The sequence below is a fragment of the Enhydra lutris genome, unplaced genomic scaffold (genome assembly GCF_002288905.1).
Source record: "Enhydra lutris kenyoni isolate GAN:26980312 unplaced genomic scaffold, ASM228890v2 scaffoldscaffold5, whole genome shotgun sequence".
Taxonomy (NCBI): domain Eukaryota; kingdom Metazoa; phylum Chordata; class Mammalia; order Carnivora; family Mustelidae; genus Enhydra; species Enhydra lutris.
In genome coordinates this window covers 56481722-56505480 of record NW_019154089.1, presented here as the reverse complement: position 1 = coordinate 56505480, position 23759 = coordinate 56481722, and the positions used below count along the sequence as shown (strand labels likewise).

The window sequence follows — 23759 nt, the reverse complement described above, 5'->3', positions numbered from 1 at the left end:
ATTGAAAATATGCTCAACATCAAATGTTATTAAGTCATTGTAGGTTAAAACAAGATACGTCTATACACCTATCAGTATGGCTAAATTCCAAAAAACATGACAACGCCAAATGCTGGAGAAGGTGTGGAGGAAAAAGAACTCTCATTCATTGTTAATAGAAATGAAAAAAATGGTACAGCCACTTTCAAAGATAGTTTGGAAGTTTCTTACAAAGCTGAACATAGTCTTACCCATTTGTCCCTGCAATAGCTCCCGTAGGTATTGTCTAGGTGTTGTTAACCTTAAAAGTAAACCGCTAGTTATTTTACTAGCAATGATGGATTTATTCAAGAATAAAGGAGGGATGCAATCTGGGACAAACAAGCTATGTGAAAACCATATGCAAATGAGGGTAGCTTAGGGACAGGCACACTTTTTTTAAGGAGAAAAGGGGTAACATTGGAAGGTTGTCATGAACTAAAAACCCATTGGAATGAACTGGGAGTTCAAAGTGTGGTGGCTTTTCACTGGCAGAGCTGTTGCAGGTAAGAATGAGGAGAACGTCTCTTCCTCTGGCTGAAGTAGTAGAGTGTCGTCTACGTGCAAGGTGAAGTCCAACTCTGCAACTGACAAGGATGGTAGGGTGTGAGAGCTCCCCCAGCCAAAACCTGCCAAGTCCATTTTAGTGAGGTTTCCCATCACTAATGTTTGCAGTATTTAGAAAAAAAAAAAAGGTGTTGAAAACTTTATGCAAACAAAAATAGGTATACAGATTTTAGAGCAACTTTATTCATAATTGCTGAAAGCTAGAAGAAACTAAGATGTTAGGTGAATGGATGAATGAACTGTGGATCATTCACACAGTGAAATACTACTTATTAATACAGAGAAATGAGCTATCAAGACATGAGAAGACATAGAGGAAACTTAAATGCATACTGCTAAGTGACAGAAGGTAGTCTGAAAAGACTATATACTGCATGGTTCCAACATGATATTCTGGAAAAGACAAAACTGTAAAGACAGTGAGAGGATTAGTTAATTCCAGGGACTGTGGGTAGTAAAAAAATGAGTAACTCAAGCACAGAAGAATTTAAGGGCAGTCAAATTCTTCTCTTGATACCTTAATAGAGGATACATGACATTACACATTTGGTGAAACCCATAAATCTATCAAGCACAAAAAGCAAACCTTAATGTAAACTACAGAAACTTTAGTTAATAGTACTGTATCAATACTGGCTCATCAACTATAACAAATACATTACACTAATTCAAAATCTTAATTGTAGGGGAAACTGTGGATAGGAGGAGGAGTATCTGGGAATTCTCTGTAGTTGTTGTCAATATTTCTATGAACCTAAAACTGCTCCAAGTAATCAAGTCTATTGATTCAAAGGAAAAAGGGTAAATGTCCTGAGACCATATATGTTGAGAAGACAATTCTTAAGTTTCCTAAACTTGGATCTTCTGACCAGCAGATGTGTATCATGAGTGAATTTTAGGACATTGACAACATTCCTGGATCTATTTGAAAACTTCATATCCTTGTAATTTAAAGTTTGCATGAAATTCTCATTATAGACATTGACCCCATATTTTAAAACCCGCATTAAAGACAAAAATGTTAATGTTAAGGTTAATTCTGAAGCCTGTAATTATTTTCTTAAATCTTTATATTTATTTCTTAAGCTAGTTTATTCATATGTAAAACACTTTATTCATAAATAATTCATTTTTTCACAGTCTTGGTACCATAATTATTGAAATTCCCTCCAAAACATTAAGTAACTAATACAGAAAACAAAACAAAACAAAACAAAAACCAAAAAACAAAAAAGCAAAAACTTCATCCAAAATTCATAAGTCATGCATTTACCACTTTTTTTTTTAACACCACTGTCAGCTTACAAGGCATTTTTGAATTCTTCAATGATCTTTGTTGTGTTTTATTTTTTCTCAGTTTAGAAACATTGACCTGTTCTAAGTGATTTCTGGTAGACGTATTTCCATCTCAAACTTGGTATTCATGCCTTGAAGAATCCTGAAAGCAACATCACTTCCCTTAGACTAAGAAGTTCATTTTTATGCCAGTTGGATGCACCAAAATCTTGACTTCACATTTGTTATGACTACACTGCAATGCAAATAGATGGTTCAAACTATTTTTATTAAAAGTTCCATTCAGAGTTGCGTAATGGCTTGGCCATTGTAAATGCGAAAAAGGGTAAATGAATTACTGCACATGAGCTTAATCAACTTCATCTTGTTTATATCCAGGCTCCTCTCCAACTCATCAAGGTCATTTTGAATTTTAATCCAGTTTTTAAATGTGCTAATTGTCCTACCAAATTGGTGTCATCAGCAAATTTAATAAAGACACTCTGGTTCATCACCCCAATCATTAATTTAAAAATGTTTAATAGTAGCAGGCTAAGTAATGACCCCTGCAAAAATATACTTAGCGCTTAAATTTTCAAAAGATAATACTGTATAATCAATTTCCTGACAACTTGATGCTTTCCGGTGGTTAAAAGATATGTGTGTGTGTGTGTGTGTGTGTGTGTGTGTGTGTAAAATACATAAAAACTTCATTAATATATCAATTTATGTTTATTTATACATGTGTAAGTGCTAGTGTTAGTCATTTTGGCCTTAGAGTTCAAAAGTAGGGAATAAGTCTACATCACTCTTTCCTGATATTTTGAAACAATATCATTTTTATTCAAAATGCCTGAAATCAAATTGAACTACCTACCATGTTTCCTACTTTCATTCTTACGTGACCTCATTTTTACAGTTCCCCATACTTACCAAAACATTTAGCAGCTTGTGGCTCACCATTGCACCTGGTTTAATTATCCTACTATCTCATTAATCTGATCCCCCAGAAACCTCTGATATTTTACTTCACCTTTTCCAGACCAGCACTCATATGGTCATATTTCAGAACTTGTCATTAGCTATTGATTACACATTATGGAAATGAACAAATTTTTTAAGAAATAAAAAGGGATATATAATTATAAATGTGATAAATACTAAAATGAAAACATAAATACATGTACATATCAATGAATTTGGAAATGCACAAATACCTAAAAATACACAATATTTAAACTGACTCAAGGAGAAATAGTCTATTTCTTTACACTTAATTATTGACATTGAATCAGTTGAAAGCTTCCTCCCACCCAAAATAAAGGAAAAAAATAAGCAAAATACATACACAAAGCAAGTCTGATGATTTTAAATGTATGTTCTATAAAATATTTGAGAAAAAGATAATTCAAATCTCATTAAGCTTTCTCAAAGAATATAAAAAAACAGTCTTGCTTTGAAAGTTATTTATAAGATTGTTATAACATTAATGCCCAAATTACTGAAGGATGATAGAGGAACCGAAATTATAACCTAATCTCACTTTTTAAATATATTTGCCAAAATCCTAAACGATATATTATCAAACACAATCAAAAGAAAAATTTTCGAAAAATAAAACAATCACATTGAATATATTGTAGGCATAGGTTGGTTCATTATTAGAAAATATATTAATATCATTTACCACATTATTGAATGAAGGACAAATCTCATGATTTCTATGATCATCTAAATAAAAATGTATCTATATGATTCAGTAATTAAAATTTAGAAATTTAAGAGAACACAAGATTTTTACTTAACCATATGCATTCCTCAGCCCAGAACTACCATAACTTGAGTGACTGGAGATGCATAATTATTTAAGAAAATATGAAGTGGAATCAACGGCACAGATGCTTAGTGTTTTCCTTTTGAATCCCAAGTAAGAGAACCATGATGAGGGGATGTTGTGGCAGGTATATGTAACAGCTGTTGACTACCATGCTAATTGGTTGGCATGTGGCTTTTATGTTACCTTTAGACTGGTTCTTAATCATGTTAGTAATAAGCTGAGGGAAATACAAATACAGAGACTTTACCTCTACTTCTCATTTAACCATCCTCTGTCTGGTCAAAATTATATATCCACAAACTCAAATTAAAAAAGAAGCTCTGAGCTGATAAATGGTCCAGCTTTCTGGATTGCCCAAATGAGAAGCTCTTGAAAGCAGTAAATTGAATGCTTGCTCTGTAGCTCTAAAGCAGATGCTGATAATGTTCTTGATGAAAACGTGCAAAATTCACAAGTAAAATATGAATAAATACACATAATGGGTTCATGTATTTACCCGTTTTAACAGCTGCATTTAAGTCAAGGTTCTGAACAAAAACAAATGAAACACTTGGGGTACGTTGAGAACAATTTATAGGGGTTATTTACAAAGATATGAGTTGGTTGTAGAAATCCCACAAGAGAACACAACAGCTTATATAATAGCTTGAAGATATTAACCCCTGTAAACCATATCTAATATTTATCCCAAGGAGTAAAAAAGGGGGAGCAATTGCCTGAACAACCGAACCAGAGAGAGCCGTGAGGAGGGAGTTCTCTCTTTCCTGGTGGAGGAATATATCTGTATCTCCTTGCCACCCTGTGACCAAGGTTGTTCTTTGTCATAGTTCATACAACGTAGCCTTGTGCAGGGACATAGCAGAAAGATCTAGAAGGGATCACGAAAGATACCTAGCAGTTCTGTAAAACCTTATTTGGTAAAATTAAACATCTATGAATATATGTATATACAAAGACTTGGAAAAATGGGAAATGATGAGCACTTTCTTCTTTTTTTTTAAAGATTTTATTTATTTATTTGACAGACAGAGATCACAAGTAGGCAGAGAGGCAGGCAGAGAGAGAGGAAGGGAAGCAGGCTCCCTGCTGAGCAGAGAGCCCGATGAGGGGGCTCCGTCTCAGGACTCTGGGATCATGACCTGAGCTGAAGGCAGAGCCACCCAGGCACCCCTGATGAGCACTTTCTTAATAGTGCATGTGTATGCAAGTGTGTGTATGTGTGTCTTGATGCATGGATGTGTGTGATTATGAGTATATAAAAGGATATTAGCATTTAAGAAGTCTTTCTGTGAAAATTTAACTTCTGTTTGTTTCACTTTTCATTTTTTTGTATTAAATTAGAAAGATTAAAATATTCTAGGGGTGAGGACATCTCTGTCCTTATCATCCTTAACCTGTCACACAGTTTAGCATTCATTTAAAATAGTTCCCCACATCAATATTGTGCATTTGCCCATTTACCCTTGGTACTCATTGCAAAGAGTAGTAAGGAAAAAGTTATTTGAGACTGGAAACCAGAGGAATGCAAGCGTAGATGATGCATATTGAGAAATAATGGGAGTTGTGAGGGCTGATGGCAGGGAGGGAAAGGTTAAGGTTGCACATGACTTTGAAGGAGTGATAATGATTTTTAACTTTATTCTAAATGTAAGAGAAGTCTTTGGATGATTCTGAACTGAAAAGGGACCAAATAAGACATATTTAAAAATGAACCCTCTAGTAATGTGTGAAAACTAGACTCCAGTATTCTATGAAAGAGATGGTGATGGCTTTGACCAGAGTGGTTGTGGCAGATACGGTGAACAGTGGTCAGATTTGTCAATGGAATAGTATGGAGTTGGAACTATCAAAACACTTACTTTCCATCCTTTTTTTAAAATACATGTTTGATTTTTTTGAACTTTAGCTTGTAACATACTATTGATACATAACATGCATTTAATATTGAACTATAAGTAAATTAATTTTAATGTGTTATAATGTTAGGGAAAAATTGCATGGAATCTGATTATTTCGTTGAATTTTGTTTTATAACAAAAGTGTTACTTGAAAGAACTGAGAAAATACCAACAATATAGGTTGACAGATAAATAGACCAAGAATGAGACTTACAGATATCATATCCTAATATATTTAATGGAACTATTGCTTAATTCCTAAGCCTGATGATACTTCACAGTATAGATAATTACCTTATCACAATGGTTTGGTATTTTTTATAATCATCTTTTGCATAGAGAACTATTGATATAAATTAAAAGTGAAGATCATTTGATAATCTGTGCCATTACTATGTCAACATTTTTAATGTAATAAACCTTAAACTTACTCAAATTCTAAAGTTATATTGAATATGAATTGTATACACTATTTCCATTCACCATAGTACTAAGATTATTTGTTTATAAAACTTATTTTGTGATAGTTATAGATTTGTGTTTTTCTATTAATTTCCAGCTAGAAATACGGAAGGGTGTTTCCAGATATATTTTTACTTACTCTATCGACTAAAACTGTTTGAGATAGATGGGGAATCAGGCAAGTTAGTTTCTATAGCATTTCTAAAAGGACCAGCTTTCTCATTATTTTACTAAACAAGGTTTCACCTATCAACCACTCTCAGGGTATACACACACACACACACACACACACACACACACACACACACAACTGGCTTGTTTCACATTTAATTGTACTCACGGGAATATATTAGTGATTCTAACTTTAACGACTTCTGATCCCCAGTAGGGTACTTCTTTCTACTTTATTTGCTCCCTTAATCATATTCAGCAGGTATAATTTAATAAGAGAAATAACATGTCCTATATTCTGGTCCTAATGCCTACCATTGTGAAGATCATATTTGTGATTATTTCAATAAATATTTTTATACAAATACACAGAAATATGTATAAATATACAAACACACATATACAACAAAAATGACTAATATTTTCAAACTGAGATGTACAGTTTTATAAATTTTACCTAAGTTTATTTTTTCTTTATGTTATAGACATATAAATAAGTATATTTTAGCATCAGCATGATGATGTAAGTCTAATTTGGGCAAAACCTCAATACATACACACAAAGACACAGACATAAAATTATATATAATTGATGTGAACTTGTTTTCTCATGAGTTCATAAAAAAGTATTTTACTGACCAACAAGTTCACACACACACACACACACACACACACACAACTGGGGGATCTTTAAGGAAACATTTAGCTCTATGAAACTCACTTTTCTGAATTACAGAATAGAATAACAATGTCTGTCCCAACAATATTGAGGTTTTTATGATGACAAAATAAGAAAAGTATATGAAAGCTTTCTATTGATGATAAAAGACCAAAAATAATTGTCTTATACTACACAAGTACAATTTTATATGAAACAGTAATAACGCATCCCCCCTATATTAAGTTGAAGAATGATGTACATGGTGCACAAAAAGTAAGATTTTGAAAACCTACATTGAGGAAATGAAAGAAAGTATATTCAGGAATTTGGGGATTTAGTGCTTCTATAGTAACCAGTAATATTACAACTTTTTTTCTCCAAGACCATTAATTGAAAGTTATTTTTGATATCATCAAGAAAGAGAAAAGGAATAAAAAATGAGAAGAAATGATTCCTTTTCTGATGGTCATCTCCAGGAAAGAGGGAGTCAAGCCATAAAAAGGACATTTGCATCTCTCTCTTCTGAGAAGAGGTAGTTAGATATTAACGATAAAGGAGAAGCTTGGTAAAAGGCCCAACCTTATTCCAGATAGACTTAAAATTATGTCAGATTATATTTGGTGCACATTTTAGGTAACGAAAAAGCATAACTTTCCATAATGTGTGAAGGAATTACCTTCCTTAAATTTAGTAAAGATATAAATAATTATCACATTTAATTTATTAAATAAACTCCAAGTTCAGTGCCATGGCTATATAATTCTATTGAGGTGAAAGATGATACTTACCCTTCAAGATTTTAAAAGTTGTATAAAATGGACATATAACTACAGAAAATAAAATGTTGCATGCAGATGAGACATTTTGCATATGAAGAAAACTCAAAATCATCTATAGAAATATAAAATAAAATAAATACATTGGACATTGAAAACTGTTCTCTAATTCCATTTTGTAGTATTTTTATTTTTTTTATTTTTTAAGATTTTATTTATTTTTTTGACAGACAGTGATCACAAGTAAGCAGAGAGGCAGGCAGAGAGAGAGAGGAAGGGAAGCAGGCTCCCCAACAAGCAGAAAGCCCGATGCAGGGCAAGATCCCAGGATCCCGGGATCTTGACCTGAGCCGAAGGCAGAGGATTTAACCCACTAAGCCACCCAGGTGCCCCATTTTGTAGTATTTTTAAAATAGTAAAATAAATTTATTCCATATTATAGTATCTGATATTTAATGTTTTGATTATAATGTGTCTGACATTAAGCTTTTGATGGCAGAAGCATCCATTTCAAGACATCTAGCTTGAATACAACCTATTGCCAGCTATATGACATAGCCACTTGCAAAAAACTATGTAAGGAACCAGGCCACCATTGCCCATGAAGTTCACTTTTCAAAAACCCTGTATAACCTACATAATTGACCCCTTAAATGACTTTGATTTCCTCTTCCTTTTCCTTAACTTCAATTCTGGCTCTTATGCTTTAAATTTATCAAGAAAGAGTGAATCTATGAAACCGTTGGCACACCAGCCTCTGACCCTAGTAAAGGCAGAGCTCCAGTTTTTGTTCCCTCTCTCTCTCTCTACCCTCGCATCTCAGGGTGTAGCCCTACAGTGTGCTGTGTACCCTCTAGGACTTGTGAGCACTAAATCTTGTTCTTCAAAATTGCCTGATGATTCTACTGAGGTGTGTCATGCAATCATAACAAGAACCACAAGGACTGCTTGGTTACTACTACACTGGCCTTGTGGTGGCAGAAGAAGTCTGTGGGGCGCTCTGTGATTAAAAAGGGCCTACATGAATGCTCTCGGGTATTCTTAGGCAAGAATGTCAATGTCAATAGGCTGGGGCCTACATAACACACTTAAATAGGAAAATACATCTTTAATGCATCTCTGGGACCAAAAGCAGGAGTGAGACATTTCCAAATATAGGGAATGTATGGAGGTCAACAAGCAAATGACAGATGTTCAACATCACAAATTATTAGGGAAATGCAAATAAAAATCAAATGATATATCATCATATAACCATTAGGATGGATACTATAAAGAATAAGAACGGGAAATAATGTGCTGTTAAAGATGTGGAAAAATGGGAAGCCTTATGCACTCTTGGTGGGAATATAAAATGGTATAGTCACTATGCAGTCATTATGACGGTGCTTCAAAAAATTAAAAATACAAGTATCATATAATCTATCAATTCCACTTCAGGGTTTATATTCAAAAGAACCAAAAGCAGACTCTCAAAGAGGTATTTATACACCCCTGCTCGTAGCAACAGTATTTATAATACCCAAAGCATGAAGTGAACACAGATGTTCTTCAGTGGATCAGTGAATAAATAAAAAGTGGTATATACATTCAGGGGAATAGTATTCAGCCTTCAAAAGGAAACCTGTTCTAACACATGCTACAACATGAGTGAATCTTGAGGAAATTATGTTTAGTGAAATATGTCAGGCAAAAAAAGAACAAATATTCTATGATTCCACTTACATGAGATACTTAAGAGTATTCAAACTCATTGAGACCTTTCCTCTGGAGGAGGGGTGGTGGGGTCAGGGTGGGGCGTTGTTCAATAAGTATAGAGTATCAGTTTACAGGATGGAAAATTTCTATATATTAGTTTCACAACAATGTGAATATATAACACTACTGAGCTGAACAATTAAAAATGATTAAGATGGCAAGTTTTATGATTTGTTTGTTTTACCAATATTTGAAAGAGAGAGACAGGGAAAGAGAAGAAAGAAGGGAAGAAAGAAAGAAAGAAAGAAAGAAAGAAAGAGGAAGGAAGGAAAATAAAATAAAATAAAAGGAAAGGAAAGAGAAGAAAGAAAGAGAGAAAGAAAGAAAGAAAGGAAGAGAGAGAGAAAGAATTATATGGGAAAACTATAGTATTGAATAGGTATAAAACCATGACTGATGATTTTAAGGTTTAAATTTCCAAAGGGATAGAAACTACTTGGGGCACGTTGAATTGTCCTCCTTATATAAAGACAGTAGGCTAGAAGGGTGATCCCTTTAGAAAAAGTAAACCAAACAAAAAATAATTAAATTACATTAATTTTTTTTTTAAATACAGTATGGTTTTTGAATACAGGTATTCATAGGCACACATTTTCATTTGAAAGACACAAAGTATTTACAGATTGTAAATTCCTTTTTCTTTATAATTTTATGTAGAATTGCCACCATGTATAAAATTGAATTTTACATATAGAAAATCAATTTTTAAATGTTCTTATAATTGTCCATTTTATAAGAAAATACATTACTAAATTTTATATAGGTATTAACAATTTTATATAGGTATTTGCTATTTTTGTATAGGTATTACTATACTTAATATTTTTAATTTATTTTAAAATTTTAAAAAATTTTAAATTTTATTTTTTTATTTTTATTTTTTTTAAGATTTTATTTATTCGCCAGAGATAGAGAGAGAGAATACACACAAGCAGGCAGAGAGGCAGGCAAAGGCAGCAAGAGAAGCAGGCTCCCTGCCTAGCAAGGAGCCCAATGCGGGACTCGATCCCAGGACCCTGGGATCATGACCTGAGCCGAAGGCAGCGGCTTAACCAACTGAGCCACCCAGGCATCCCCCAAAATTTTAAATTTTAATATTTTAAAAAATCAAAGCATTAAGAAAAAAATTCTATTTTTTTTATTGTTACATACCATTGAGCTACTCTATTTAGAATAGAAAAAAAATGGTTACTAACAAAGATTTATAGCAAAATTTCCTTTTATTTTACAGATTTTATTTATTTATTTGCAAGACAGAGATCAAGAGAGAGACCAAGCATGCAAATGAGCAGAAGGAGAGAGAGAAGTACGCTCCCCACTGAGCAGGGATCCTGACGTGGGTCTCAATCTTAGGACCCTGACGTGGGTCTCAATCTTAGGACCCTGGGATGATGAACTTAGGGGAAGGCAGAAGCTTAACTGACTGAGCCACCCAGTTGTCCATCACACACAACTTTTTATGTTGAAATATGAACTGCTTCCATTGTTGCTGATCTTCTATTTTACACTTTATAAAAATATATGTGTATAAATAAATAAAACATTGAATTTTTGCAAATTTAGGAAATAATTTGAATGAATCATAATAAAGAGCCCTCTATTTTATCTTCTGTGAAAACAGATGATTCACATTTGGGGGTTAATGAATGCAGGGCATGTGACTGTTTTACAAAATGCTCTGCAGAGATACATTTTAATCCTTGAAAATTAAGAATGTTTCTTTTGCATAAACATTTCATAGTGGTAGGAAAATATCTAAAGAAACCAACTGATTATTTTAATCAGAAACAAGGACTCCCCCCACCTCCATCTGCCCTGCCAAATTCCACAATGTAAAATGATGAGGACATAAAAATGAAAAGTTTTGGGTCATGTGGTCACAATATGAGACATGTCATATCACTGATAGGCAAACAGCAATATCAAATTCAAGCTATGGCAATCAAAGTTGCCTTTTTAAATTTTTTAAACAGTATGATTCTAGTCCTTTTAAATGGGTATGTTTAATTTAATGACTGCCTAGAACACCTAAGTCACTAAAATTCCGAAAAACAAAGACTTTCGCTCATCCTCACTAAAACATCTCATATGTAAAGTTTTTGTTTGTTTCTTTTTGTTTTTATTTACACTTTTTACACTGTTGCGTTTCTGTTATCAGACTTATTTTTCCCTCTCAAGTAACTTTACTAAATTTTTCAATTACAAGATTTCTCTAAATAATAGAAGAGGTAAGATTTCCCTCAGGACCGAAAGAGTATCAAAGTGGGGCTACTTGTTCAGATCAGAAACACAGTACAAAATGTAGTTTAAAACATTTGAAGTGTCTGAAGCTTTCTCTGCTAGCTTGCACGTGTGGTATCTATGCAAATTTCCTTGAGCAGATGTTGAGAAAGTAGTGAAATTCTATTCAATATGATCATTCAGAAGTTCACTCTGGTCTTTGTAAATATAATCCAGCATAAATGATGCATTGAGTCCCTAGCTGTGTTCCTTATGTGTGGCAGTCAGATTGAACAGCCCCTGGGACAAGACATATGGAAGTATATGTCATTGTATTTGACTAATTTTTCTTCTAGATTTCACCTTAAAACTGTCATGTATTCCAAGAAATTCAGAATAGCAAACACACACACACACACAAACACACAGAACTGGAATAAGGAATATCTTACATTGTAATATTATATATATATACATACATATAATATTACATATTATATCATATTATATATATAATATTACATATTATATTATATCATATTACATATAATAAACAGGCTTCTACGTACATATATATTTTTAACATATGGGATACACTTTGTATGTGAAATTATTGCATACATATGTATAGTTTAGATATGATACTACTTTTCTGTTTTATATCATTTCCTGTTAAGACAGTGTTCATAAATAAAGCAAAATATTTATGGTGGAATTCTAAGATATGAGCCATATTAGCAAATGTTTAAAATATTGAAAAACTGTTTATCATGTTTAGAATATTGAAAAACTATTTATCAAACCTTGTTAATTCACAGAATGACCAGAATTTTTGTTGCTCTTTTTTAGATGCTTGAAATATTTTTTTTTGTTTTTTTTTTCCTTTAAATTTTATAAGGCTTCAGCTGTCAATCAGAAATATTAATTAAAAGTCTCCTTACATAGATAAACTTTGATAGACATTACTAGTGTTTACTAATATCATGTTCCCTTTCAACTTGGGATGACACATCGATGTCTTAGCTCCCAACATTGTTTTAGTTAGCAGAACTGTTAGGGATAAAAAGTTTGTGTCCCTCCAAAATGTGTATGTTGAAGTCTTAACCTTGAATGTGATAGTGATAGGTAGTGGGGCCTTTGGGAAGTAATGAGGTTTAGGGTGGAGCTCTGATGAGTAGGATTAGTGTCCTAATAAGAGAGCCTCCAGGGAATTCTCCCTATGCATTCTTTGAGAGGTAAGGGCAAGGAAAGTGATCACTGAGGCCAGAAAAGTGTTTTAATGTAGTGCTGTGACAAAATATTTACTAATTTTGTTGTCTGATAAATTTTTCAAGAATCCTATAGCCCTACTTAAACTAAAGTTTTAAAGATAAATGTTGGAACACAGAAATTTAGGTGGGAAAAATGCTGGTGACTATTGGCTGCATCTAACAAAGTATTGCAAGGAAGATATAAGCTTAGGGGAGAAAAAAAAAAAAGCCCAATTTTCAGCAGAAGCAAAAGAAAATAAAGACAAGTTACACATTTAGAGGCTTACAAGGATAGAATAGCTGACTACTTTTAGTTCCCAGAACATAAGGGTTTTAAGTGAGGTTTGAATGAAAAATATTTCAGTCTAGTATATGTCTGGATTGCAAGGATTATTAGTTCAAGGATTGGTGCCAAGTGAAATTGCTTGATGAATAAAAATACTCATGGCAAAGTTTAGGTCAAGGGTATTGTATTCGTTTCCTAAAGCTGCCATGACAAAATACCACAATGTGCCTTAAAACAAAAATTTATTCTCCTAGAGTTCTACAGGCTAGAAGTCCAAAATCAACAAAGTATCAACAAGATTGGTTCCTTCTGGAAACTCTGAGAGGTAATATGTTCCATACCTTTCTCCCATGCCTGGTTTAATGAAAATCCTTATCAAGTAGATGTCTACCTCCAATTTTTGTCTCTTTTTTCACATGCCATTATTCCTGTGTGTCTCTGTATATTTTTGTCTCTTCTTGTAAGGCCACCAGTGATTGGACTTAGGGTCAGTCTTGACTCTTCAGAACTCTTTCTGACTTACATTGTAATTATATCTTTAGTGACCTTATTTCCAAATGAAATCACACACTGATAATTATGAACTGAACATGTATTTTGAGGAATAAGATTCAATCCACAACAGGTGATGTCTTCACATTGAAGACTAATAGTCTCTAAGCAATTGCCACGAAAAAGAAATATGGGTTGAAAAGATGAGTAAATTAAGCTCATAATGATATCTCATACAGAATTCTGAATGTGGTTATTGTGTGTGGAACTGACAGGAAGAGAACAGATTAGAACCCAACTAGGTTTTGTTTGTTCATTTTGTTTTTGAGACAAATGTGGTAGATTGATTAGAAATACTTTTATATTTTACTCATCAATTATTGGCCCTAACAATTGTAAGCCGTGTAATCTTAGACAGTTTATTAACTCTCCTATACTTCAGTGTTTGTGTCTTCAAAGTGAAAATACTCATGACATATAATTCATATGGATTTTGAGGGCACTAATAACATTTAAACTTGTGAAGGAAGCTTTCAAAATAGTGCCTGACAATAAGATTTCAATAAATGTTGGCCATCCTTACTGGAGTATGTTTATGACAAATTCAATCTGTAACTACAGCTACATCTTTAAAAGTGAAGGTAGGAGCGCCTGGGTGGCTCAGTGGGTTAAAGCCTCTGCCTTTGGCTCAGGTCATGATCCCAGGGTCCTGGGATCGAGCCCCGCATCGGGCTCTCTGCTCAGCAGGGAGCCTGCTTCCTCCTCTCTCTCTGCCTGCCTCTCTGCCTACTTGTGATCTCTGTCTGTCAAATAAATAAATAAAATCTTTAAAAAAAAAAAGTGAAGGTGAATAGGCTGTGCTATAACAAATATACTTCACATATCAGAGGCTTAGCAAAGTGAAGTTGACTTCCTCATAAAACGTCTGTTGTACATCGAGACATTTAGAGGCCATACATATGGTAGGCATTGAAAATATGCCATCCTTAGAAACTGTACTTTTCTCAGTCATCTTGGAGTCTTGATTATTTACATTTCATAGTTTTCATGGAAAAACATGTCTATTGGTTAGTTACTGCTTTGTAACAAACTACACTAATTATTAGTGGGTTAAAACAACAATTATTTTGCCCCAGATTCTCTTGCTTGGCAATTTAACCTGGGATTAGTTGAATCTATTCTTCTGGTCTGCCAATCTCAGCTCAAAGTCTTCAGTCATCTATAGTCTATTGGGTAGGTTGAGGAGAGGGTAACTGGTTTAGGTTATCTCAGCTACAATTCTTCTCCTTTGCTCCATGCCTCAATTAGGTTGACCTGAGCATATTTCCATTGCAAAACCAGATTCTACCACATTCCTATTACCAATGAAATGTTCAATGAATGAGGAAGCAAGCACCATCTATTGACTGGAAAAACTGGAAAGTCACATTGCAAACACTTTCCAAAAACCCTAACTAGGAGCAAAAATAGACATTCCTTGAAACAGAATATAAATGGGGAAAATTCTGATTCCCACCATAGCTAATAGAATTTCCTAAATGAAGATCTTTTAGAATTAAGAATCCTAATTGTGGGGCCCCTGGGTGGCTCAGTCAGTTAAGCGTCTGTCTTCAGCTTAGGTAGGTCATAATCCCAGAGTCCCAGGATAAGCCCCACATTGGGGTCCCTGCTCAGCAGGGAGTCTGCTTCTCCCTCTCCCTCTGCCCCTCTCCCTGCTGCTTCTCTCTCTCTCTCACTCTCTCATTCACTCTCTCTCTCAAGTAAATAAATGAAGTCTTAAAAAATGCTAATTGTTTCCAGTCCTTTAGATATGGCTTTAATATTCATACTACCTTCTTGTTCTTGAATATCCTATTTGTTTTGCATTACTGTTTTAATAAATTATCACAACATTAGTGGTTTAAAAATATCATGAATGTGTTATAATTCTCAAGTTTAGAACTTTTAAGGTCAAGGTATTGGCAAACTTGATGTTCCTTCTAGGTGCTCAGGAAAAAAATCAGTTGCCTTGCTTAATCCAGTTTCTAGAAGCTGCCCACATCTAGCCTCATGGCTCCACATCATTCTGAACTCTGCTTTTTCCCTTTCTCTCACTCTTTACCCTCTTGACTTCCCCTTGGGATTATACTGGGTCTACTTCAATAATTCAGAACAATCTCCTCATTGCAAAGTCTTGGTTTAATCAAATCTGCAAGGTCCTTTTAGCAATATAAAGGAATATATTCATAAGTTTCAAAAATGAGGGTGTAGGCATTTGGTTGGGTATCAATAGTTACTTACCAAAAATACCACATTGTAGGATTGGGTCCTTAGAAGAATTGGCCATGACACAGATGGTCCTAAATAACAAAATATATTCTAGTTATGTTATTTAGAAACTTCTAGTGCCTTTGCATTATGCCATTTTTTTTTTTTTTTGCATACATGCAGAAATTGGAAGAAGTCCTATATGAGTATTTCTTTTTAAGTGGTAAAGTTGATCACTTGTCTTTGCCTTAGACTTTTCAGTTATTTTTATGGAAATGTTAACTTCATTTTTTTCCAGTTTATTGAGATGTAATTGATACATAACATTGTGCAAGTTTTTGGTATATTATATGATGATTTGATATATTTATATGTTGCAAAATGATTGCCACCATATCATTAACTAACACCTGCATCACATAGCATTATTACCATTTATTTTTTGTGGTGAGAACATTTAAGGTCTACTTTCTTAGAAACTTTCAAGTATATAATACAGTGCTATTAACTATAATCACTATGTTGTGCATTAGATTCCCAGAGAAAATCCCAATTTCAAATATGTTAATATTAAAAATAAAAATAATGTGTGATATAAATTTAAAAGCACAATTTAAACATAGGAATAAGAATATTGAATATCTTCTAATGAATTCTTTTAATTTCATTTAAAAAAAAATCCCATAGCAGGAAAAATAAAATATGTTGTTTTAATTCTATTATCTTTTAGAGATTCTATTATCTCTTAGATAAAAATTCTATTATCTTTTAGAGAGAACTCTTAGGAAGGTGTGCTTTAAATTTGCCTTCATTATCCCTATCGTGATATAGAAAATAAGATTATGTGATCAATAACTTCTGAGGTTAAAAATAATTTTTTATAACTTTTGATAACTTTTCCTTCATATAAATTCTCTAAGGCATTTAGAAATAAAAGAAAATTTTATAAGTCTCTATCAAATCATTGTATATTTCCTATCACTGGATTTTAAAATATTATTGGATTTTTAAAGTTTTTGTTTCTTTAGTTTTGTCGCATTTAGAGTCACCAATACTACTGTGTGATTAATCTAGGACAAAACTGAGCTAAACTGTCATATGTTAATAAAAGTCATGCTGGGGGTGCCTGGGTGGCTCAGTCAGTTAAGTGTCTGCCTTCAGCTCAGGTCATGATTTCAGGGTCCTGGAATCGAGCCCCAAGTTGGGCTCTCTGTGAACAGGGAGCCCACTTCTTCTCCTCCTTCCTGCTCGTGCTCTCTCTCACTATCTCTGTTTCTCTCAAAGAAATAAATAAAATATTTAAAGAAAAAGTCATGCTGAAACATGAATTAGGCAGACTAAGGGGTTTATTCATCTGGTGGGAAGAAAATAAAAACTTTTTCTTTCTTGTTTTTCTTAACTCTAAAACATGTTTTACATCAGATAACATCTGAAGCTACAGAGGAAAACAAGTTGGTGAACTTCATAAATACAGGGTTTTTTTTTGTTTTTTTTTTTAATGTTAACTTCACATATGTGCAGTAAGAGTGATATAGAGTAATACAATGAACCATTTCAACTAATGAATAGTTTCATCTTATTCATGATTCATAGCTGTTCTTTATCTAGCACACTTAACTCTAACCTACTCGGGTCAATTGTTCATTAACTTATATAACACAAGTGACATTATTCATAGCCCACAAGCCCATTGTCTTCATTATAACTTTTCCCCAAGAATAGACATATGGAAATCCTAGCATACATACTACATTAAATATAATATACACTACCAACAGAATCTATTCTCAGTATTCCACCTCTCATTCTACTGTACATCTTACTTTCCAGAAAAATCAAGCATAAATTTTACTAAGAGTAAGTTTCCTGAATCTTTACAATCTAATTAATAGATCAGTCAAAGAATGAAAAATGGGACTAGTCACTGAAGTATACACTTCTCCTTTAGCAGAGATCTTTCACCTACTAAACATTTGGAAAGCAAAATAGCTAACTAAATTTAAGTAATTATTTCCAAGTAAATATTTTGTTTCTCATGGGACCAAGGGGGGAAAGGTAAAATGCCCTATCTTGATTTGAGTGACAGGCAGACCTAAGGTGGTATGCCTGGGACATCTGCAGAGGAGCCACTCCTGCTTGAGTCCAATTAATCTCTCACAACCTCATGCTCCCATGACCTGAGGCTAGACTAACAGTAAATTATCCAGGGTATGATCTGCTGGCAGGTGGCTACCCTTCAGCTGCATCAGGTGGTTGAGCCTGAGGAGGTGATAACACACTCCCACATAGACATGCCCCGTATTGGGTTGGATAATATGGCCAACTACACAGGGCAGGTCAACCAACACCACCATGTCTGGAGTATTCAAAGAGCCAGTGTGATAAACCTATACCCTGAGATCCTCTCATCCCACTGAGGGGTTTTGGCCAGCCTCCTTTCATCCAACAACCCATTCCTCCATATAGAATGTACCTGTACCTTAGAGGCAGAAACCCATACTCAGGGTCCCTAGTGTCAAGGCAGCCTATGTTATCCCTTGAGCAGCAACCCCCAGGGTCCTACCCCAGTAGCTGTCAATGCCATTTCTAGGTGGTGGCAATATCTGGTACCAAGCTTCACAGGATATCTGGGATCTGGGGCTGTCACTCTGGCTGTGCCTCCAACAGAGTCTGAAAACAGGCACCATAACATATGTCCCTGTTTTTGACCCCCTGAGAGATGGCAAGTTCCGGTGGAAGACCTGGGAAGTCTTCAGGATAGAGAAGCAAGTCTTCATCAGCTGCCTGGAGAGTTACTCCAACAAGTGGTATCAGAAGATACTCCAGACCTTCAAGACAGTTCCAGGATTTGATCAAAGATCTGAAGTCTGAATGGTCAAAAAACTTTGAGAACACATCTTGGCTCTGATGAAGACCATCCTTTCTGAGGTTTCTGAGAGGAGGGGTGCTTTCAAGAAGGCCTCCACCAATGAAGCCTGCTTGATTGAAATTCTCACGTCCCACAGCAATGAACACATCCAAGAATCTAGCAGAGCCCACATAACAGAATTCTAAAAGACCCTGGAGAAGGCTATTCAAGACGACAAGTGAGAATACCTCCAGAAGCGTTTCACCACCAGGAAATACAGGTGAGAGCACAAAAGCGGACTTGCCATTCATCCAGAGACATGTGGAGGAGCTGACTCTGGCTGGGGAGGACTGCCTGGGAACATGGGAGTCCAAGTTCAATATGGTTCTGTGCTCGCATAGCCAGGCCCACCAGGTGGCAGTTTTCAATGAGTATCAGAGAAGATGGGTGGAGACATTGAGAATATTTGCCGAGAGGTCTGGGAACCTGGAGCAGACAATGCTAGTGGTGGTAAAATGTTTCAATAATACCCCAGCCTTTTTTTTTTTTTTTTTTTTTTTGCCAAAAGGTTCAACAAGGCCATGAGGGGAGCAGGAACAAGGTTTGACCAGGGGATTACTGGAAGATTCTTCTGAAGATCTGTGGTGGCAATGACTAAGCAATGAGTAGTGATTCACTTCTGATCACCTGCTGGCAAAAACCAGACAAGTCCATCTGATTCTAACAAATCCACAAAATAGTCCCTGAGGTGTTGTAGTGCAGACCATTCACAGAGCCAGGTCTCTCTCCGCTTCTTGCCCCTCCTGATTCTCTGTGGGTACTGGTCCTGAAGGATGAACTCTCTTAGGATGCCTTTTCCTCCCCACACCTCACTGCCTCACAGCCTCACAGCCTCTTGCTGCTATCGTAGATCTTTTGTTTACTGACTCATGCAATCATTCCCCTTTGCTTGTGGCTGAGACACTTGGTCTTATTTTAGTCATGTATTTTGTTGTTTTAATTGGAGATATGTGTTTGTACGTATATCATTGCTACACAGATGCATACAAATCTCTTTGCTGCATGCATATTTTGGGTGAGAGAGGTTGCATGTGGGAGAACCATGTCCTGAAGGAGTAAGAAAAGGGAAGACCTTTAAGGGTAATCTTTGAATTTGGTGAGACTATGTTATGAGCTTTGTTATTGTCATATTCACTCCTTTTTAGGAAAGAAAAGAAAAACAAAGAGGTCAGAAAGCCATCTATTCCTTCTTCCATGAAAAACCAGGAGACAGGGTAATTTGTGTAATTTGGAGTTTTCCTTAAACATGAATGTCTATAGCCAAAAGCTGTTTCTAAATTAAAGTCAGCCAGTTCTGGGGTGTTCTGGGGAGGGGGGAGAAGGTAAAATATATAACATAGTACATATGAACATTTAAAATGTTTAAATTTTAAAAATTTATTTATATAAATCAATTCTCATGTTTATTAAAAAAAAACACATAAAACAAATGGATTCACATCAAACACCTTAGCAAGGCGGTCGTAGTATGGTAGGTAATTAGAAGAGAGGAAGTTCCCAGCCCCAGCCCCAGCTATGCCTGGATAGCTCGTTAATGCCAGGGCTGCCTCTAGCTCCCTGAGCTCCAGCTGAAGGAGAAGGGGGATAAGTCAAGAGGTCTCTACACCAAGGCTCCTACAAAGTTGCCTGCCCACAAGTCCACTGTGGATAAAGCACTGAGGAAACAACTGGCCACAGAGCCACTTGAAAGAGTGCACCCTCTATGGGAGGGGCAAAGAAACTTCATCCTGACAGGCTGGTTTGTGGCAGTTTGTGAAATTAGGCTTTATCAGAAGTCCACTGAACTTCTGATTTGCAAACTTCCTTTCTAGTGTCTAGTGCAAGAAACCACCCAGGAATTCAAAACAGATCTGCACCCCAGATGCAGCTCTTGGTGCTTTCCAGGAGACAAGTGACTCCTATTGGGTGGACCTTTTGGCAGAAACCAACCTGTGTGCCTTCCATGCCAAACATATAACAATTAGGTTAGCACAGGACATGGGTACAGAAGTGTTTAAGAATCCATTCTGATGGGAACATTTTGCTCTTTAAAAACATTTTATTCTTTAAAAAAGTTTTCTCTTCTTGTTATTGATAGTTGTGAATGTTAGACATTTTTCCCCCCATGGGGATCAAAAGGTACCTAAATATATGATTCCAAGTGAAAGAATAGGGGACAGAAATCAGGTATTGACAGTTTTTCCATTTTCATTTGTATGTGAATTAGCCACTAAAAATCCAATTTGAAATCTAATGCTGTCAAAACAAAACAAAACAAAACAAAAATGATGCCATTATGAATCTCACTTATTTGTAAATACCTGTTCATTATAGTTTTCTGACATTAATGAACCTGCAGTTTGTGTTATCTGTTTGATTATTATTTCCCTGTTTTTTCTTCCTGGAATATGAATTATAGGAATTTTATATCTAATTGTCTGAGCCTTCATGCATGTTAACTTTTCTTTCTCACATTGCATATCTTCTCATTTATTTCTACATTTGGTGGGGGGACTATTTTCACGGATTTTGCTATTCAGCTCCTGTACACATTTTTGAAAAATTTTAGCAACCATTTTCAGTTTTCATTTTTAGGAACCCATTCTTTCTCTCTGATGGTTCCTATTGCCTAGCATTATTTTTTCCTTTTAAATGATACCTTATCTTTTCAGATTTCTTTTATTAGTTGGCTTAATGTCATCATCATTGTCTTTATCATCAACATCATCACTACCGTCTCAAATCACTTTTAAACATTTTTGTTGTTTCCTGATTTTTTTAAAGATTTTATTTATATATTTGACAGAGATCACAAGTAGGCAGAGAGGCAGAGAGAGAGGGATAAGCAGGCTCCCTGCCGAGCAGAGAGCCCGATGCGGGGCTCGATCCCAGGACCCTAAGATCACCACTGGAGCAAAAGGCAGAGGCTTAACCCACTGAGCCACCCAGGTGCCCCTGTTTCCTGATTTTTTGCTATTTCATCTAGAGTCCACTGATCAGTTTGTCCATCATGATCTTTCTCTTTGGTGTTGTTTGTTTTCATTGTATGTTTAGCTTTCCTTGCTGTCCACTCATATGTGTGAATTAACTGTTAAGTTGATTCACTGAGGACAGTGGTATATTTCTCTCTGCTTTTCTGTTGTTCTCCCTTTTGATTAAGAGCTTTGAGGTGTGCCCTGATTCCCAGACTATTGCTTTTCAGATGTGGGGTCTGAAAGCCCCTCTCTGTCCATCAACCATCCCCCTCATTTAGGGAAAAAAAAACAGTTTTTTAACTTTTTTTTATAGCTACTTGGCGTAAAGCTGAGGATGTTTATGGGTCTCTCCTGAGAGGAAAAGCTACATCATTGCCTTGTCAGTGCAGTGGACTAGAACTTCTGGCCTTTAATTTATCTGTCAATAAAATTCAATTTGTATAAAGTCATCCATAAATTATTCACAATCTCTGGTTTACTTCCATTCCATCATTATCATTATGATTTTATTGCAATCTATCCTACTTTGCTGTCATTTCACTGTGGTTTTATGGGAGGGAGGACACATAATAACAATAGTAAAACACACTCACACACATTCCATGTACAGCAAATGTATTTACACACACACACACACACACACACACACACACACACACAATAGTGTATTAGTCAGGATTTCCAGAATACAGTCCATAGAATGGAAGGACAGATAGATGGATAGATACAGGGATAAGATAGATGTGGAGTTTCATTATAAGGAATTGACTCACACAATTTTATTATAAGGAATTGACTCATATGAGTCCCAAGATCTGCAGTCTGCAAACTAGAGACCCAGAAGAGCCAATCTGCAGCTTCAGTCTGAATCCAAAGGTGAGAGGCTGGAGAGCTGATGCTATGTTTCAGTCTGAAAGTTTAAGGTAGACTTAAGACCCGAGAAGAGTCAATATTTCAGTTGGAATCCGAAGGCCAAAAAAGACCAGTGTACCAGCTCACAGCAGTCTCATAGGAGGAGTTCCTCTCACTCAGGCTTGTTGTCCTACTAGGTCCTCAGTTGATTGGATGAGACCCATTCACAAGAGATAGGGGAATCTGGTTTATTCAGTCTTCCAATTCAAATGTTAATCTCATCCAGAAACTTCTTCACAGACACACCACAGATAATGTTTGGTCAAACATCCTGCCTCCTCATGGCTCAGTCAAGTAAAATAAAATAAAATGAAATTTTACTGCCAGACAGCAAACTCTCTGGCTCAGAGCAGGTGTTCTCATTGCTTTTGTACTTTTCCTGCGGGTGAGTTCTTCCAGCTCCTGAAGAGGTGGTAATGTGTATCACTGTCATCAATACCAGCTTCAATCCAAATCTTGCTAATTCCACATAAAATAAAATGAACCATTACAAGTAACAGACACATCTATATAGTTTATAATGTATTTGATAGCATTACTATATATTCATAGTATATTAGATGTTTTATATACATATATATACACACACACATATATATAGTGAGTTCTTGGTATTTACAGTAGAATGTCAATGCAAACAATGAATTGCTAAATATTGTCGTTACTCCTAGGGAAAATAAAAAGTTAAGTTTCTGACCTCTAGTCAGAACATTTTAGGCAAACATTTAATACATAACCTTGTTTTATATGTGGTTCTCTTAAAGATACCTTATTTAATACATACTGTTGATCCATCAATATTGAACTCATGGCCCACAGAACTAGAACAAATGCCTTATCAAAACGCATCCAACAAGTTGAAGAGTATGTGTTTTTCTCTGTAAGGCACATCACCTGCTTCTTGTGTTTAGGAACATTAGACAGCACTTCAATACTATACTTGGGGTCATTTTAAACAGTGAAATGACCCACAAAAAGTACAAAGACATTAAAGAATGTGACTCTAAATAGACTACAAAGAGGATACTTATTTATAGTGTGAGAGCTGATACCAGAAGGCGGAGTGT

General features: G+C 35.2%; 1 pseudogene; it reads left to right on the top strand.

The window, feature by feature from the left end:
• Positions 1-19401, top strand: part of LOC111140791 — a 59908-nt pseudogene extending 40507 nt beyond the window's left edge.
• The last annotated feature ends 4358 nt before the right edge of the window (positions 19402-23759 follow it).